Source organism: Magnolia sinica, chromosome 3 (genome assembly GCF_029962835.1).
Source record: "Magnolia sinica isolate HGM2019 chromosome 3, MsV1, whole genome shotgun sequence".
In the NCBI taxonomy this organism is placed as follows: domain Eukaryota; kingdom Viridiplantae; phylum Streptophyta; class Magnoliopsida; order Magnoliales; family Magnoliaceae; genus Magnolia; species Magnolia sinica.
The window spans coordinates 28,778,769-28,796,904 of NC_080575.1; the positions used below are offsets into that span (position 1 = coordinate 28,778,769).

The following is an 18,136-nucleotide window of genomic DNA, read 5'->3' on the forward strand; positions in this document are numbered from 1 at the left end:
GGCAACTGTTTCTGAAAGTAGAAATATTATAAGAGAGAGGGTGCATCGTTTTTCTTGCCACATTGAGTTGAGTCGACTCGATTCGAGTAGTTGTGAGTCGGGTTGTTGGAACAAATCAAGTCGCGTTTGGGTTGAGACTAGACCTTGTCTAATCGAGTTGTGAGAGAAAGAAAGTAGAAGGAGAAAAAGGAGTGGAGGCTGTGACTGAGTCCCACTGCTGCACCAGATCGTGCTGTCGAGTCTACTGAAGTGGGTCGCTCTAAGTCGCGGTCCGAGTCGGGTAGAGTTCACTGCAAGTTGGGTCAAGTTTTGCTGAGTCCAATTGTTGGACGTGAGTTGCAGAAAGATGGAGAAAGAGAGCAAGAGTAGATAGAGGACGGGTGTGTAGATAGAAGGAAGAAATGGAAGAGAGAGGGAGAATCGGGTCATTGACTTTACTCGTCCTCCTGAGTTAACTCGCAGGACTGTCCTGACTCACTGAGTTGAACAATTCTAGGGTCGGGCACACATCCAAAGCTCTGCTGGCATTCAGAAATGCTGAGAAAGATGGAAGAAAGAGAGGACAATAGAAGAACGAAGGATAAAAGAATATGTAGATGGAGAGAAGCCGATTTGGATCGACTCGCTGCTGAGTCGACTGAGTCCAACTCGGACCAAGTCTTGTACTGCTTAGTTGCCTGGTATATCCAAAGGTGTTGTCAGGCGTGGCAACAAAAAAGGAAAGAGAAAGAAAAGAGAAGTAGAGGAAGAAATGAGTGAGTTAACTCAACTCACCAATTTGACTCCTGAGTTGAGTTTTTCTTGTTTTGTTTGGGTGTTGCTTAGTGAGCTGCGGTTGGTTCATGTGCATGTGAGAACTCTTATGAGTTGTGGCCTAGTTGAGTCAATCTAGTTCGAATTGAGGTTGAGTTTAGTCGAAGGGCATCAATCTTTCAAGTAAGTTGGTATATATTCCCATCGATTATGTTGTAGATCATTGATTTAGGTTTCAAATATTCTATATTAAGTACATTGAGTAGTTTTCAATGAAGTTGAGTTATTAGTTGGGAATCGATGTGCATCAAGTCATGTCGACTCGGGATCATCTGTGTCGAATCATATTCAATTGGAGTTTAACTCAATCAACAAAATCAAAAGGGTAGGTCTCTAATTGTCTTTATGTAAGGATTTTTATGTAAATGCTAGGTTCATCTAATTCTAGAATGTAGTGTCACACCTAAATTCAATTTTTAATGCAAGTTAATGTGCAATATCTCAATCTAATTGAGGAATTTGTCTACCATAGGATGAGACTTGAATTTCAAGCGAGTACGCAAGTTCTAGCGACTCTAGATCAAAATCCGCATCCTAAGGTGAGGATCACCCTTCAAGTTTTCCAACATTATGATAGTTAGTTTAATTCATTTATTTTTATTACTCACTTAATATAGTATTTAGTGGAATGAATGATAAATGTTAGTCCTATTTGAGTAATTCTTCATATATGATTAATGATTGGATTTAAATTCAAGTATTTGAACATGTTATGGATCTCAAATATCTCTATTCTAGTTTAAGATGAACGCTTTACATGTGTAATTGATATCGATATTGTATGTGGCTTGTTTTGCCACTTGTGATTACTGGATGATATTTTTGGAAGTCCTCGGACTAGTGGCCATTTGTGTAATAGATTAGATGAAATTTTAATATAGACTTACCATCTCGTGAATCATTTGTGCTTATATGGCTTTTGGGTAACCCATCTCTGTAAGGTTCTTAAATAGACTTGTCGCCCAATGTGGCTTTGATGGACTACATTGGTATAAACTTGCAATGGTAAGTTCTACTTGTTGTGTCATGATATGCCACTAGTTGTAGAGGTTACCCTTAACATCCTAGTTGTTAAAGTCTCGTGAGCCGAGCATGGGGGTATAAGACAATATGCTCAAGCTGTTAGCCAATACTAGGAGACGAGCCCCCCTATAATGACCCTGAGCTTCCCTAAAATGATTGTTTGTAAATCAAACTAATAATGGTTGGACTAATCATATATTTTATGGCATATGTGCGATATCGGGTGGCTTATCTGGATGTTGTGGTAGCACGTACCCTTTTATTGTGGTATTTTACCGGCTCGCAAAACATTGTCGATCGACCCAATTTTATGAGAGTTGTCACTTGAGCATGTACTTGTTTTACTTTCGATGGTGACTGGCCACTTGAGTTTTCATGTGGGTTTTGCCCCACATGGCGGGTTTTTGCCCTATTTCTAGCTGGAGAGCATCCCTAGGTTGATATGCATATGCATACATCTATTCATTTAAATAAGATCTCATTATGAATTGTTTTGTATGACCCTCATTTTAGAACTATCATTGACTACTGTAATGGATTGTAATCTCATTTGTTATGATCATTATGAATGATTTAGTGTAGACATATCTTGGTAAACTGTGTTTAACTATTGTGATGGTTTGGTGAATCTTGAGGGGTATACCTCACTGGGATAAACATTGATACTATCGAACCATATTCAATTGGTGCAGGAGGTGTAAATGATGTGCAGGTGGGTGTTCACGTGGAGCATGAGAAGCTGAATAATCTTGCGATTTTAGATTCTAGATTTAATTGATTTTGTACTTTCTTGTATTTGTAGTTCTTGAGACATTAGTTTGTATAAGCCCTATGGGCAGCCACTTGTATATCTTGAAAATCTAGAATGTATCTATAGACTTTCCCTTTATGCCTGATTTGTTTCTCTTCTGCTCCAATGCTCATTCTTAATAAGAAAAAAATATATGGTGAAATGTGAATTATCTTTAAAGGTTAACACTTGGAATTTCAGAAAACGTGTGTTAAACTCAAGTTACGAAATCTAGGGCGTTACACTAGACCCTTACAGATCAGTTCCTCCACCTATTCCTATAAAATTTCATATTCTTTTGGACTCATCCAATAATGTGGGCAATAAAACATATTTACTCCTAGGACAAGATTAATGTGGTATTGAATAATATGCATGAGAGGCAACTCGATAAGAAGCTCATCATGCATAATCCCCTTGAACTCTTGTAACATTGGTTTAAGCTTTTTTGGAATGTTCATGGGTTCTACTTCTTTCCACTTTATAACTAATGCATTGATCTCCTCTGTCTCCTTAGATTCTTTGATGAAATTCAATATGGTTATAAGAGATCACCCCTTAACTTTAGAAGTCGTGGGTTATCTCTCCGTTCTCATAGGGTCAAAGATAATCTTTCTCCTGACCTCTATACGTGGCATCAACATCATAGTGCAATGGTCGACCAAATAACATGTGTAACACCCCATCTTTTTGGCACACATGGTCCACCTGAATTGTGGAATATCCTCATCTTGGGTCAAATGTCCTATTTGAACACTTGGAATCGAATGAATGGTGTGGATTGGATCACACCTCCTTGTGGATCCCATTTTCTGGTGCATGTTCATACTATGCACATGCAACGGAGGTGTACTAGACCCAACACCTGGTCAAATGGGTGTCGACCGGTAAATTCACAAAAAAGAGAGGTTTCCTCTCTTTCGTTTTTCGACCAACCAGCATTTAAATGGATGATTGTTCATTGTGGTTATGATGGCCCACCATCTATTTACTGTTGGAAGATATGAGCTGTTCATCTTGTAGAGTGGTCATTTCCAACCAAAATCAGTCTCTTACTGCACTTGAAAGACACGTACGTGTTCACAATTTCTGGCACAAGCAAGAATTGTGTGCGACATCTTTTGAAAACGAGATTTGTTTCCATTGTGATTCTTGTTTGGGAAGAATCTTTTAATCATTGCCCTTCATTTTCAATTCATCTTGACTGTAAAGTTCTTTTGGTTAAACAGAAGGCAGAAAGGATCTTTCCATTTCCAACAGTGTGTCACCCTAGACGTGATCCGAGCCATATGTTAACCTTTTAAACAATCATGGGCGTTCATTTCAAACAAATAACGAGTCTAGAGACCTTGTTCTCAACGATTAGGGTTTCTAGCATCCATTTGAGTTTCACTTGCCGCCACATGATAAACCCGAATCCATCAATATAATAAGGATTACTGTCCAAAAAATGGGTCCCATGTGTATTCATGGTCCCATCTAAGCCGTTCAAACAAGTCAAATCGTGTGATGACAAGTCAAATACAAATTTTCCATTATTGATCGTGTAATCTTCTTTGTTTAGCTAAGAAACCCATCAGTTGGGGGTGGGGTCCATTTGCTGATCAGGTATGTCCATTTGGAGGGTAACACCATCAAATAATCACCATATTAGTGAATTATTCATCAACCGAGTCTAAGAGTGCTTTGATTAATGACTCAACTAATGATTAGATTAGTTGTGGAATCATCTAGAGATGGGGTTCGAGAGCTATAAATACCTCATCACTCTCTCAGTCATTCCCTTTCGAATTGGAAAATATGGGGAGAGACTTTAGAGTGGGGCATAGAGCTGTACACTAACCGAGTTAGCTCGGTTAACTCAATCGAGTCGACTCGAAAAAGCTCGATTTGACTCGGTTCGAAACTGAGTTCGAGCCAAGTTGAGCTGATTTTTGGAGCTTGAAAAAAATTTCGAGCCGAGTTCGAGCTTGTCTGAGCTCGAATCAAACCAACTTGAATTGAACTCGGATCGAACCAATTCGGTGACTCGGTTATTTTGACATTGATGTTGCTCACCAAGTGTTCGATGAAATGACTCAATGAAGTGTTGTTTTGGGTGCATACATTCTCCGCGGGATCTGGTGGCGAGGAAGGTATGGATATGAAACAAATCACTACAAAAAAAAAAAAACCAAAACATTACATTACATTATAAAACTACCCTTGTATCTTGATTTTGATGTTACCTATTGAGTGTTTGATGAAATACTTGTAAACTGCTGTTACTGTTTTGCATACTATGAGAACTTGAAGGTGCGTACTCCATGTGTTTGAGAAAATGCCACACAGGCTCGAACTTAGCCCGAATTGGCCCAAGCTGCTGACTGAACCGAGCTGAGCTGGCCAGTCAAGCTCAAGGACCGAGCCGAACCGAGTTCGAGATGGGGTCAGCTAATGACTGAGCCGAGTCAAGCTGTGCCAAGCTCAATTTGGTTCAACTCGTGTACATCTCTAGTGGGGCAAGTTCGTGTGTCTGAGTTGGGTTACATCAGGTCCACTCGACCAAGTCTCAGTTCATTATTGGAGTTTGGGCCTATCCAGACATTGAGTTGTCTGACAAGGAGAAGCTGTGAAGGAGAAGGAAGAGCTAAGAATGAGCTGGTGGTGGCAAGTCGTGTTGTTGAGTCGTTAGGTTGTGTTGGTTTACTCAACCGCACTAGGTTTCTGAACCTAGTTACCTCTATCTACTTCCACTTCTATCTAGTTCATCTCTATGCACTGAGTCAAGTTTGAGATCTTCTCTGATCATCTATTGCATGGAGCGTGGAGATACATTCATTTCTTTGATTGATGTATGGTTTATCTTTTCATTCCTTAACTCAGAAACTAGCCGAGTTAGGCTTCTTTCCAATTGAATCATTGATGATTTTCAACTCGTATTTACCATTGCTTTCTTCTGGTCATTAGATGCTAACTTAGTTGTGTGTTGGATTCAACTCGATTAAGACCTATGTTAGTTTAGTGATCTAACCCGATTTATGAACTATTGGTGTTAGGGTATTTCTAAACCAAGTTGCACCTAAAAGATAATTGAGTTATCAAACTTCATTCTATTAGTTACAACTAACTCAGTTTAAAGATGTTAATTCAACTTGTTGAATCATTGCTTTGCTAAGTGCTAGCCGACTCGGTTGGAATATAAGTTATCTAGTTGTTTTGTTCCACACATTCCACTGGGATACTAAGTTGATGACTCGGTGTGTTAAGTTGTTGTTGTGTTAAATCTAATCAACGCATGCCTTCCTCGACTTGGATCTTAGGGAAATTACACTTTAAGAGCTGAGTTTTGGATCTTACTCTTATGGTATCACTGAGTTGAGCCAAGTTTTGGCTAGGTGAATCAACTAAGTATGTTCTTCTATGAAACTCCAATTTATTCATCTACATCTTGAGTTTTAGTTCTTAGTTCCGGGTCTTTGGGTATTCTTATTGTAGATCTTGGCACCTTTGTAGCTCAAATCACCTTGAGTTGATTTTGATCCAAGTCAACTCGGATTTGAGGTGAGTTCTCATGTTCTTTAGATTTCCTAGGTTAGAATACATTGTTTATTGCTTAATAAGTTTATTAATTAGTGTATCCCCTTGATTGTAGGAGTTTAGGATTTTTCCAAATTCTAGTTCTTTTTCTTACCTCTTAGTAAGGGAGATCCGAGCTTGAGGTGAGATCTACCCTTCAAGCTTCCTTCATAATGGTAGTAAGGGTTTATTTCAAATATAATTGTCTGGTTAAAATATTGAGTTTAGAAATTTTATTACATAGTCTTTTAGTTAATTATTTGAACATAATTAAATCAATGGTTTTAGTAGAACATACATATGCTCTTATTCTTATATTATGAACTCTCTTCTTTAAGTCTTATTATGTAGAATAATTATCGATTAGTAATGTATTTATGCTTATAAGTAATTTATGTTGCAATTATTTGTAATGTGGGAGATTTTTGGATAGAAACTAATGTGTGTTAAGGGTCAAATATTGCATATCAGACCCATTTATTGCATAGATTTACACGCACGATACTGTTTATCAGACTAATTTAATCATGTTTGTAATGCAGGGTGTGTTTACGGGCCTGGACTGGGAAAGGCTACTAAAAGCATTGATTTAACGCTCTGATGACACCAAAGCATGGGATGGACCCCAGGAGATCAAGATCGACTGATTTGCACGTCAGGGATCCAAGAAAATCGAGGAATTGAAGTTCAAGTGGCCTGAAAAGTGTCCAGAATGCAAGATCATAGGGTTCCCACCATCTGATCAGTTCAAAACTTCATACGTGGCCTAAGGACCATAAATGAACCGTACACATAAAAATTCAGCTCCTGAATCACTGTGGAAGTGGCCCAATGAACAGATCAGCCCCTAAAACAGTGATATGGGGCCCACCTGCTGTATGAATTCGCTTCATCTTCAGTCCCCACGGTTAAAATAAGATGAGTGAATGGATGGACGGATCAGATTGTACACATACATCGCCTTGGAACCCGAACACGTGAAGCGTGTATACGGGGTGGTGAAGCACAGGGCGCGCACCAAAATTCAGAATCTCGGTCAGCGAGCGCTGACCGAGCTCTCCCTCTCCGACTCGACTTCTCTCCAGCGAAAAAAAAAAAAAAACAGGGATTGCGGTTCGATCAAGTGGGCCGCCATCACGGTCCCAAAGACCAATCTAAACCGTCCATTAGATCATATTGGTCCACATTACCAATGCCTAGGTGGAATTTTTCTAGGAAGCAGCGGGTAGCGGATTTTGACCGTCGAAACTTAGGTTGAACGGTGATATGAAAAATCAGGTGGGCCGCTTCAGTGTCGATCCAAAACCGACCATACCCGAACGGTTTTGTGAGTAGATTCCGGTGGACGGCATGGATTTCCAAAAAAACACCAGTAAAGTGGACCCCACCACACACCAGCGCCTGCTCTGCTTGCGTACGTCCGTGAAAACCGGAAGCCGCCCGGCTCTCTCGGGCCGTTATGCATCCATGATGATGGTCGGATACATGCTCCAGACCGTCCAATCTTGTGAAAGTTCTGATATAACTACGCCCAAGAAGTCAGATCGTCAAAATGGTGGGCCAAACCGCACCGAACGCGGGCCGAACGCAAGCACTCCTTGCGTAAGATCAGAGCAACAGCGGGATTTTACTTAACTGCTTCCGGCTCGTGAAAACTTCCGCAGCTGAGTCCTGCCAGGACTCCACAGAAGGGAGGTGAGAAGAAAGATAAAAGGAAGGAAGAAAGGAGAGAGAGGGATCGGTTTTTCAGAGGGAGGCAGCGTGTGGGGGAGCCGTGGAGCACGCAGGAGAGGACGTGAGCAACAGTGGCTGAAACGTGAAGCGAGGTTTGGGACCAGTGGAGTTTACCAGGAGCTTAGGTGGTTTTGTTTTCTTTCCTTCTTGTTCTTTTCTTTTTTTTTATTATTTTTATTTGATTTGTTCAGCTCATTCATGTGTGGCTAAACCTCTTAGCTGGGGCTAAGAGGTGAAGCTTGTAGCGTGATGGGATAAGTCTTCGCTTGCGCCTTTGTTTAGACTGAATTGATTTTGATTTAATTTTATTCGGGAAATGTTCTTTTTGTCTTTAATGGTCAGTTGTGACTAAAATTACAATGGATCTGCAATGGCCTTGAGTATTCCTTTCTCCTTTTTATGTTTATGAAGTCAGGAAGCCCTGTTGTTCATCATTGCTCCATGGGCATGGTCGGATGACAGTACCCTTCCTGATCCTCATACATGGTTGATTGGTTGGTAATTAGTTTAATTCTGTTGTTTGCTTTGTCTCCTGGGCATGGTTAGATGATGGAATCCATTCTAATTCATATATCTTTCATCTCTTGAAAATCAGATCAAGTAGGTTCAGTTCGATTTTCATAAATATTAATGCAGGCATAAGACCTCCCTGATCTCTACAAGTGGATCCTCTGAATCCCTAGTTTCTCTTCCTCTGAATTCCTTAAAGTTTTAAATAATTATTTCACAATTATTTCCTAAATTCTATTTGGTTTAGATTTCATCTTAGCCTAGTTCTATTTCTATCTAGTTTCAGGACACGTACAGGTATCAGTCCCTGTGGATTCGACCTCGGTCTTACCGAGTTTATTACTACATCACAACCCTATACTTGGGGAGTGAACAAGTTTTTGGCGCCGTTGCCGGGGACTGACGGTTACGATTTTCTGAAATTAATTGGTTTTAGGATTAGTTTAAGATTAGGATTTTACTAACCTTAGTTTTTATTTATTTATTTATTTATTTCTATTTTTAGTTCAAAACTAACTTGTTTCCTATTTTATAGGATCTGGACATAAGTTTCTCAATTGGTAATTCCTTCCTAATCTCTCTACTTTTTCATATTTTTAGAATTTAGGTTATTTCTTTCCCTTCTTAGAAATTAACTTTCTATTTTTGTTTTATTTTAGTAACTTTCTAATTCTAACACTTTTAGAAACTAATTTTGTTTCCTAATTTATTTTTAGAATATCTGTTTAGAAACTAACCTTCTTATTTTATAGGCCTTTAAGATAGAAATCTCTAATTCGGTACACTCCTTCCCTACTTTCTATTTTTTTTAAATTCTCCTTTAGTAATTTACTTTCTAAGTTAGGACTCTCCTAATTTATTTTAGAAATTTTCATCTTCTCTTAGGAATTCTTTCTTTTAGAAGCTAGTTCACTTCTATCTTTCTTTTAAGGATTGTTTTTCTCCTTTTTAGAATCTAACTTATTTTGTTTTATTTTGCAGGTCCTTAACTTAGGGGCTTCAATTTGGTAATTTCTTTCCAACTCTCTTTTTCTTTCTAGCTTTTCTTTTCCTTTCTTAGGGTTAAGTTTTTAATTTAGGGTTGTGAGTGTTTCATGCCCAAGTGGGCCCGTGACAACACTCGACGTCTCTTGACTGAAGGAGGATTGGTTGAGGGGTTGACTATCCATCGCAGGACTAGACACCGCTCAAAATCCCCTGAGTTAACTGAGGTTATGGCTGAAGACCAACCTCCTCTACTTCCACCCAGGGTGGAGGATACCCAAGATGAGAATGAGGTGCAACAGGCACCCCCGCCTCGTACTTTACGAGATTTTCTACAACCGGCGGGAGTGAGTACGCCCTCATGCATGATTTTTCCTGAAAACACAGGACAAATGGACATCAAGCCAGGAGTTATCCAACTCCTTCCCAAATTCCATGGACTTGAATCTGAAAGTCCATATTTACATTTGAAAGAGTTCGATGAGATAATAGCTACATTATGTTTTCCTAATGTATCTGAGGATACAATTAGGCTGAAACTCTTTCCTTTTTCCTTAAAAGAGAAAGCTAAGACGTGGTTACATTCACTGCGTCCTAGATCCATTGGCACATGGAACGATATGCAGAGGGAATTCATAAAAAAATTCTTCCCACATCATAAAACGATTACCCTCAGAAAAGCGATCATGAACTTTGCCCAAAAGGAAGATGAAACATTCTTTCAATGTTGGGAAAGGTTCAAAGATTTGGTCAGTTCATGCCCACAACACGGATTTGAAACGTGGCGCATTACAAATTTTTTCTATGATGGACTGACATCTTCCATGCGCCAAATGGTCGAGACAATGTGTAATGGAGAGTTCATTAATAAAGATATCGACGAGGTATGGGACTACCTCGATAGTTTGGCTGAAAAAACACAATCTTGGGACTATTACCCAAAGTCGAACACCACGTCTAGGCCGACTCAATTAAAGGAGAAAGGTGGATTATATCTCTTGAAAGAAGAGGATGATCTCAAGTGTAAAGTGACTACGCTCATAAGGAAAGTTGAGGCCATGGAAGGAAAGAAGGATAAGGTCAATGAAATCGTTTGCGGCATCTGTGATTGCAACATTCACACAACTCTGAAAACTGTCCTACAATACCTGCCTTTCGAGGAGTGTTGAATGAACAAGCCAATGCCGTAAATAACTATCAAAGACCTTTTTCTGGACCTAACTCCAACACATACAATCCTGGCTGGAAAAATCATCCAAACTTTAGTTGGAGGAATGGACAAACGGCGACTCCTCCAGGTTTCTTCAATCAAAATCCAAATCAAGTGAAACCTCAAGAGGAACCGGTTCAAAATCCCATACAAGAGCTGGCTCAGGCAATGCGGGGAATCACAGATTTTATGCAAAAGATAGATTCTCGTATGACGGTTATAGAAAAGGGGATGCTTCCGCACAACCTCTCCCCAATCCTAAACCGCAATACGAGAATAATGATCCCAGCTCTTCAAATCAGATGGGACATGCTAAATCCATCACCACTCTTAGGAGTGGGAAGATCATTGATAAAACTCTTCCGGTTAGGCCCGAAAAGCCTCAAGAACCAAAAGAGGACAACAATGATGGATCCAGTGATGTCCCACAAAAAGTGGAACCGGAACTTCTAGAGAAGCCAGTTGCTCCATTCCCCCAACGGTTGGTTTCACCAAAACCTCTCTCTAACTCTCAGGATATCCTAGAGGTGTTGAAACAGGTGAAAGTCAACATTCCTCTACTTGATGTCGTTAAACAGATACCTTCATATGCCAAATTCCTAAAAGACTTATGCACGACCAAGCGACGGAAAATTATTCAAAAGAAAATCTTCTTGACTGAGAAAGTGAGTGCCATCCTGAAGCAAGACGTGCCGCAGAAATTCAAGGATCCCGGTAGCCCAACCATATCATGTGTAATCGGGAACCATCGAATTGATCACGCACTTCTTGACTTAGGAGCGAGCGTCAATCTGATTCCCTACTCGGTATACAAACAGTTAGGTTTGGGAGAATTAAAACCCACCCTAACCACACTACAACTTGCTGATCGCTCTGTTCGTGTACCAAGAGGGATAATTGAGGATGTGTTAGTCCAAGTTGATAGATTTTACTACCCGGTAGATTTTATCATCCTAGACACCGAACCTATCAATAACATAAGCACTCAGATCCCCATCATTCTTGGCCGGCCATTCCTTGCCACTTCAAATGCAATTATCAATTGCAGGAATAGTGTCATGACTATGTCATTTGGGAATATGACATTGGAGTCAAATATCTTTTTCAATAAGAAACTTGGAGGATGATGACGATTTCCACGACATTAACATGATTGACTCTTTCGTGGAAGATACGACACCTCTGACCTTATCCTCCGACCATCTAGAGACGTGCCTGGCCCACTCCCATGATTTTGATGATGACATGATTAGGGAGACGTGCGCCTTGCTTGATACTGCACCGGTACTTGAAGTTAACCGATGGAGGCCACAATTTGAAGAATTACCACAAACTGATGTAGTGCCTCTACCGTCTAACCTCAAGCCGCCGAAGCTTGACCTAAAACCTTTGCCCTCTGATTTGAAATATGCATATTTGGGTCAAGATGAGACATACCCGGTGGTGATCTCTGCCCACCTGGAGAAAGAACAGGAGAGTATGCTTATATCTACTCTCATTGAGCATAAAGGAGCCCTAGGATGGACGATAGCGGACCTCAAGGGAATCGATCCCTCGATTTGTACTCACCGCATATATCTTGAGGATAATGCAAAAACCGCTCGGCAACCACAACGTAGACTAAATCCCAACATGAAGGAAGTGGTTAAGGCCGAGGTTCTTAAACTATTAGATGTGGGTATTATATACCCTATATCTGATAGTCAATGGGTGAGTCCAACTCAAGTGGTCCCTAAGAAGTCCGGAATCACCATCGTAGCCAATGCCAATAATGAACTCGTGCCAACTAGAGTCACTACTGGTTGGAGAATGTGCATTGACTACAGGAAGTTGAATACCGTCACGAGGAAAGACCACTTTCCTTTACCATTCATTGATCGGATACTATAAAGGTTAGCTGGACATTCATAATACTGTTTCATTGACGGGTATTCGGGCTACAACCAGATAGAGATAGCCCCTGAAGACCAGGAAAAGACCACATTTACATGTCCCTACGGCACCTTTGCCTATCGAAGGATGCCATTCGGACTATGTAATGCCCCTGCCACCTTTCAGCGATGTATGCTTAGTATTTTTTCTGACATGGTGGGGCAATATCTAGAGGTCTTCATGGATGATTTCTCTGTTTATGGTCTATCTTTCAGCAAGTGCTTGGAAAGTCTTAAATGTGTACTAAAAAGATGTGAAGAAAAGAACTTGGTACTAAATTGGGAGAAGTGCCATTTCATGGTTCGAAGGGAATTGTCCTTGGGCATATCATCTCGTCCAAAGGAATCGAGGTAGATAAGGCAAAAATCGATCTTATCTCTAACCTACCTCCACCCAAGAATATCGAGATGTGCGATCCTTCTTAGGACACGCAGATTTTACAGAGATTCATAAAGGACTTTAGTATTCTCTCTCGTCCCTTTATGTAATCTTCTTCAAAAGGATGCTCCATACGAGTGGATTGGCAGTGCCAGGAAGCTTTCACCAAGCTTAAGGGCACGTTAACCACCGCACCTATCATGCGGCCACCCGATTGGAACCTTCCTTTTGAACTTATGTGCGACGCTTCGATTATGCTCTTGGGGCGGTCCTAGGCCGAGAAAAGACAAGAAGCCCTACGTCATTCACTACGCGAGTAGGACTCTAAATCCTGCCCAGGTGAACTACTCGACTACGGAAAAGGAACTCTTAGCTGTAGTGTTCGCCTTGGACAAATTTCGGTCCTACTTGATCGGATCCAAGATCATTATCTATACGGATCATGCAGCACTGAAGCATCTTCTTTCTAAGAATGATTCTAAGCCCCGCTTGATACGATGGATCCTTCTACTCCAAGAATTTGATTTGGAAATTAAAGATAAAAGGGAGTAGAGAACGTAGTGGTGATCACCTTTCTCGCCTAAATACCTCCGAGTCCCTTGAGACGACTCATATCAATGACATGTTCCCTGATGAACAATTGCTCGAGTCTCCCATTCACCTTGGTTTTCGATATTGCTAATTATCTTGCTACGGGTGCTATACCACACATTGGACTCCGCAAGATAAGAAGAAATTTTTCACCGAGGTGCGCAACTTTTCTCGGGATGATCCTTATTTATTTAAATATTGCCACCAAATTCTAAGGAGATGTGTACCGGACGATGAGCATCAGAGCGTCATCTCCTTCTGTCACTCGGAGGCCTGTGGTGGTCACTTTTCTGCTAAAAAGACCACGGCCAAGATTCTGCAGTGTGGCTTTTACTGGCCCACTATGTTTAGGGACACTCATGAGTTTTGCAAAGCTTGTGAGCGTTGTCAAAAATTGGGAGCATTGTCCCGTCGAAATATGATGCCTTTGAATCCCATCCTTATCATTGAAGCATTTGATTGCTGGGGCATCGATTTCATGGGACCATTCCCCCAATCGTTTGGAAATCTGTATATTTTGCTCGCCGTGGATTATGTCACTAAATGGGTTGAAGCGATTTCATGTCGAAAGAATGACCATCGCACGGTCATTAAATTCCTGAAAGAGAACATCCTTTCTCGATTCGGAACGCCTCGAGCCATCATTAGTGATGGGGGCTCACACTTTTGTAATAGACCATTCGAGAGCTTAATGAAGAAATACGGTATCTCTCATAAGGTAAGCACCCCATACCATCCGCAGACAAGTGGACAAGCTGAGATTTCCAATAGGGAGATTAAACACATTTTGGAGAAAACGGTTAACCCAGATCGTAAGGATTGGTCAATCCGATTGACCGATGCCTTATGGGCATACCGTACTGCATTTAAAACTCCTATTGGAATGTCTCCCTTTAGACTTGTCTATGGGAAGGCTTGTCACTTGCCTGTGGAGCTGGAACATAAAGCGTACTGGGCGATCAAAAATCTTAATTTCAATCTAGACAACGCTGGCTCGCTACGCAAACTTCAACTAAATGAACTTGAAGAAATCCGGAACGACGCATACGAGAATTCGAGAATTTACAAGGACAGGATGAAGGCGTTTCATGATCAACATATTCTACGAAAATCATTCACACCAGGCCAGAAAGTCCTTTTGTATAATTCTCGATTACATCTCTTTCCGGGTAAGCTTCGATCTCGTTGGACCGGCCCTTACATTGTTGTTACTGCTTATCCTCATGGGGCCGTCGAGATAAGAGATCCCGACAATGGCAAGGAGTTTAAAGTAAATGGACATCGTTTAAAGCCATTTGTCGAGAAATTTGATTCAGAGGACATGTCCATGCCTCTGACTGATCCTGTTTACCAGGACTGATCTCCTAGTCTGATGGAGGTATAGGTAGGTTTATCGCTTTCATAGGATTATGGTAGTTGCTTTTGTCTGGCTGAAGACGTAAACTTAGCGCTCCTGGGAGGCAACCCAGTTCTTCATTTCATGTCATTTTTTTCATTAGTCAGTTCAATGTTTGTGGGTAACATTACTGCAAACCCTCACGAGACTACAACTCGTCCACTAGGGGTTTAAAGGCTTGTTGCATGCGCTAAATGCAATCGAGAGCACCTGCGAAAGTGGTATAGGTAGGATTTTATTTTTGTTAGTTCTGTGTCACTTTCTCTCTCTTGCTGACCGGATTCCATGCTGCAATCTCTTGGAAAGTCTCTCACGATTCATCATCCAGGTACTATCTTCCCTTCACTCTTTCTTTACTTTTGTTGTCCTATGCGCATTTCATACTCATATCCTTTACATTGAGGACAATGTAGCTTTTAAGTTGGGGGTGGGAGATTAGGTTACATAATCAAATTTTTTCTGGACTTTCTGGTGAATTCAAAGTGATTGGACGACCATCTTTGATTTAGAATTACAGGATATGGAATGTTGGTGATTTACTGCTCTTGGATTCAGTTGCTCGTTAGATTTCACAGTTAAGTTTAATTATTAATCCATGATTAGAAGTTGTAAACATTGATTGAGTCATGATTTCACATGTCACATCTCGCTTACACATTAAGATTTCAGTTGAAACTGAAGGGTTAATTTGGTGATCAGTAAGCATAGAAGGAACCAACTTGAACAATTGCCCGTCAAGATCAATTAAAAGGAAGAGATACCGTTGAAAAAGGTTAGGCAAAGAATCTTCACTATAGGTTTGCTCCCTATAAGTGTGGACTTCATTCCCCTTCTTGGTTTTCAGTTTTTAAAAAAAAAAAAAAAAAAAAAAAAAAAAACTGAAGGAATGAAAAGATGATCTTTGAGGCAAGCTTTGGTTATTATAAATTCTCTTGTTGATTACCAACGATATCCTGAAATAAAGAATTGAATATTAATGTTGGAAGTTGGGATTACACTTTACATCTGTGGAACTCAATGTTTAGGATTATTTCTAATTAAGGGACTAATACTTTGAATGAAGTTTATCGTGTGTTTGAGTCTAGGAGAGAGTAAGGCCCAACATTCATGAATTGTTGAATTCTGAATATCTAGATTGTTTTCCAAAATCACTCGAGTTCATAGAAATTCTCCTGTAATTATCAACTTATTTTTCGCATACTTTGCTCGGGACTAGCAAAATGCTGGTTGGGGGTTGTGTTGAGGGTCAAATATTGCATATCAGACCCATTTATTGCATAGATTTACACGCATGATACTGTTTATCAGACTAATTTAATCATGTTTGTAATGCAGGGTGTGTTTACGGGCCTGGACTGGGAAAGGCTACTAAAAGCATTGATTTAACGCTCTGATGACACCAAAGCATGGGATGGACCCCAGGAGATCAAGATCGACTGATTTGCACGTCAGGGATCCAAGAAAATCGAGGAATTGAAGTTCAAGTGGCCTGAAAAGTGTCCAGAATGCAAGATCATAGGGTTCCCACCATCTGATCAGTTCAAAACTTCATACGTGGCCTAAGGACCATAAATGAACCGTACACATAAAAATTCAGCTCCTGAATCACTGTGGAAGTGGCCCAATGAACAGATCAGCCCCTAAAACAGTGATATGGGGCCCACCTGCTGTATGAATTCGCTTCATCTTCAGTCCCCACGGTTAAAATAAGATGAGTGAATGGATGGACGGATCAGATTGTACACATACATCGCCTTGGAACCCGAACACGTGAAGCGTGTATACGGGGTGGTGAAGCACAGGGCGCGCACCAAAATTCAGAATCTCGGTCAGCGAGCGCTGACCGAGCTCTCCCTCTCCGACTCGACTTCTCTCCAGCGAAAAAAAAAACAGGGATTGCGGTTCGATCAAGTGGGCCGCCATCACGGTCCCAAAGACCAATCTAAACCGTCCATTAGATCATATTGGTCCACATTACCAATGCCTAGGTGGAATTTTTCTAGGAAGCAGCGGGTAGCGGATTTTGACCGTCGAAACTTAGGTTGAACGGTGATATGAAAAATCAGGTGGGCCGCTTCAGTGTCGATCCAAAACCGACCATACCCGAACGGTTTTGTGAGTAGATTCCGGTGGACGGCATGGATTTCCAAAAAAAACACCAGTAAAGTGGACCCCACCACACACCAGCGCCTGCTCTGCTTGCGTACGTCCGTGAAAACCGGAAGCCGCCCGGCTCTCTCGGGCCGTTATGCATCCATGATGATGGTCGGATACATGCTCCAGACCGTCCAATCTTGTGAAAGTTCTGATATAACTACGCCCAAGAAGTCAGATCGTCAAAATGGTGGGCCAAACCGCACCGAACGCGGGCCGAACGCAAGCACTCCTTGCGTAAGATCAGAGCAACAGCGGGATTTTACTTAACTGCTTCCGGCTCGTGAAAACTTCCGCAGCTGAGTCCTGCCAGGACTCCACAGAAGGGAGGTGAGAAGAAAGATAAAAGGAAGGAAGAAAGGAGAGAGAGGGATCGGTTTTTCAGAGGGAGGCAGCGTGTGGGGGAGCCGTGGAGCACGCAGGAGAGGACGTGAGCAACAGTGGCTGAAACGTGAAGCGAGGTTTGGGACCAGTGGAGTTTACCAGGAGCTTAGGTGGTTTTGTTTTCTTTCCTTCTTGTTCTTTTCTTTTTTTTTATTATTTTTATTTGATTTGTTCAGCTCATTCATGTGTGGCTAAACCTCTTAGCTGGGGCTAAGAGGTGAAGCTTGTAGCGTGATGGGATAAGTCTTCGCTTGCGCCTTTGTTTAGACTGAATTGATTTTGATTTAATTTTATTCGGGAAATGTTCTTTTTGTCTTTAATGGTCAGTTGTGACTAAAATTACAATGGATCTGCAATGGCCTTGAGTATTCCTTTCTCCTTTTTATGTTTATGAAGTCAGGAAGCCCTGTTGTTCATCATTGCTCCATGGGCATGGTCGGATGACAGTACCCTTCCTGATCCTCATACATGGTTGATTGGTTGGTAATTAGTTTAATTCTGTTGTTTGCTTTGTCTCCTGGGCATGGTTAGATGATGGAATCCATTCTAATTCATATATCTTTCATCTCTTGAAAATCAGATCAAGTAGGTTCAGTTCGATTTTCATAAATATTAATGCAGGCATAAGACCTCCCTGATCTCTACAAGTGGATCCTCTGAATCCCTAGTTTCTCTTCCT

At 41.0% G+C, this 18,136-nt stretch overlaps 1 protein-coding gene, 1 non-coding gene and 1 pseudogene across 3 annotated transcripts in view; 2 read left to right on the forward strand and 1 right to left on the reverse strand.

The window, feature by feature from the left end:
* The window catches only part of LOC131239750 (monocopper oxidase-like protein SKU5), a 36,149-nt gene extending 33,417 nt beyond the window's left edge, over positions 1–2,732 (forward strand). Inside the window, exons 10-11 of one of the 2 annotated variants that reach the window (XR_009168369.1) lie at positions 1,286–1,352; positions 2,529–2,732. The gene's annotated coding sequence lies outside the window, so the exon portion shown is untranslated. The remainder of the gene's footprint in view (positions 1–1,285; positions 1,353–2,528) is intronic. The other variant, XM_058237602.1, reaches the window with a different exon arrangement.
* A 7,348-nt stretch (positions 2,733–10,080) lies between these two features.
* Positions 10,081–10,187, reverse strand: LOC131241855 (small nucleolar RNA R71). The gene has a single exon (XR_009169422.1). It is a non-coding gene; the product is annotated as a small nucleolar RNA R71 (small nucleolar RNA).
* A 1,019-nt stretch (positions 10,188–11,206) lies between these two features.
* LOC131238842 (uncharacterized) lies at positions 11,207–17,507 on the forward strand (annotated as a pseudogene).
* The last annotated feature ends 629 nt before the right edge of the window (positions 17,508–18,136 follow it).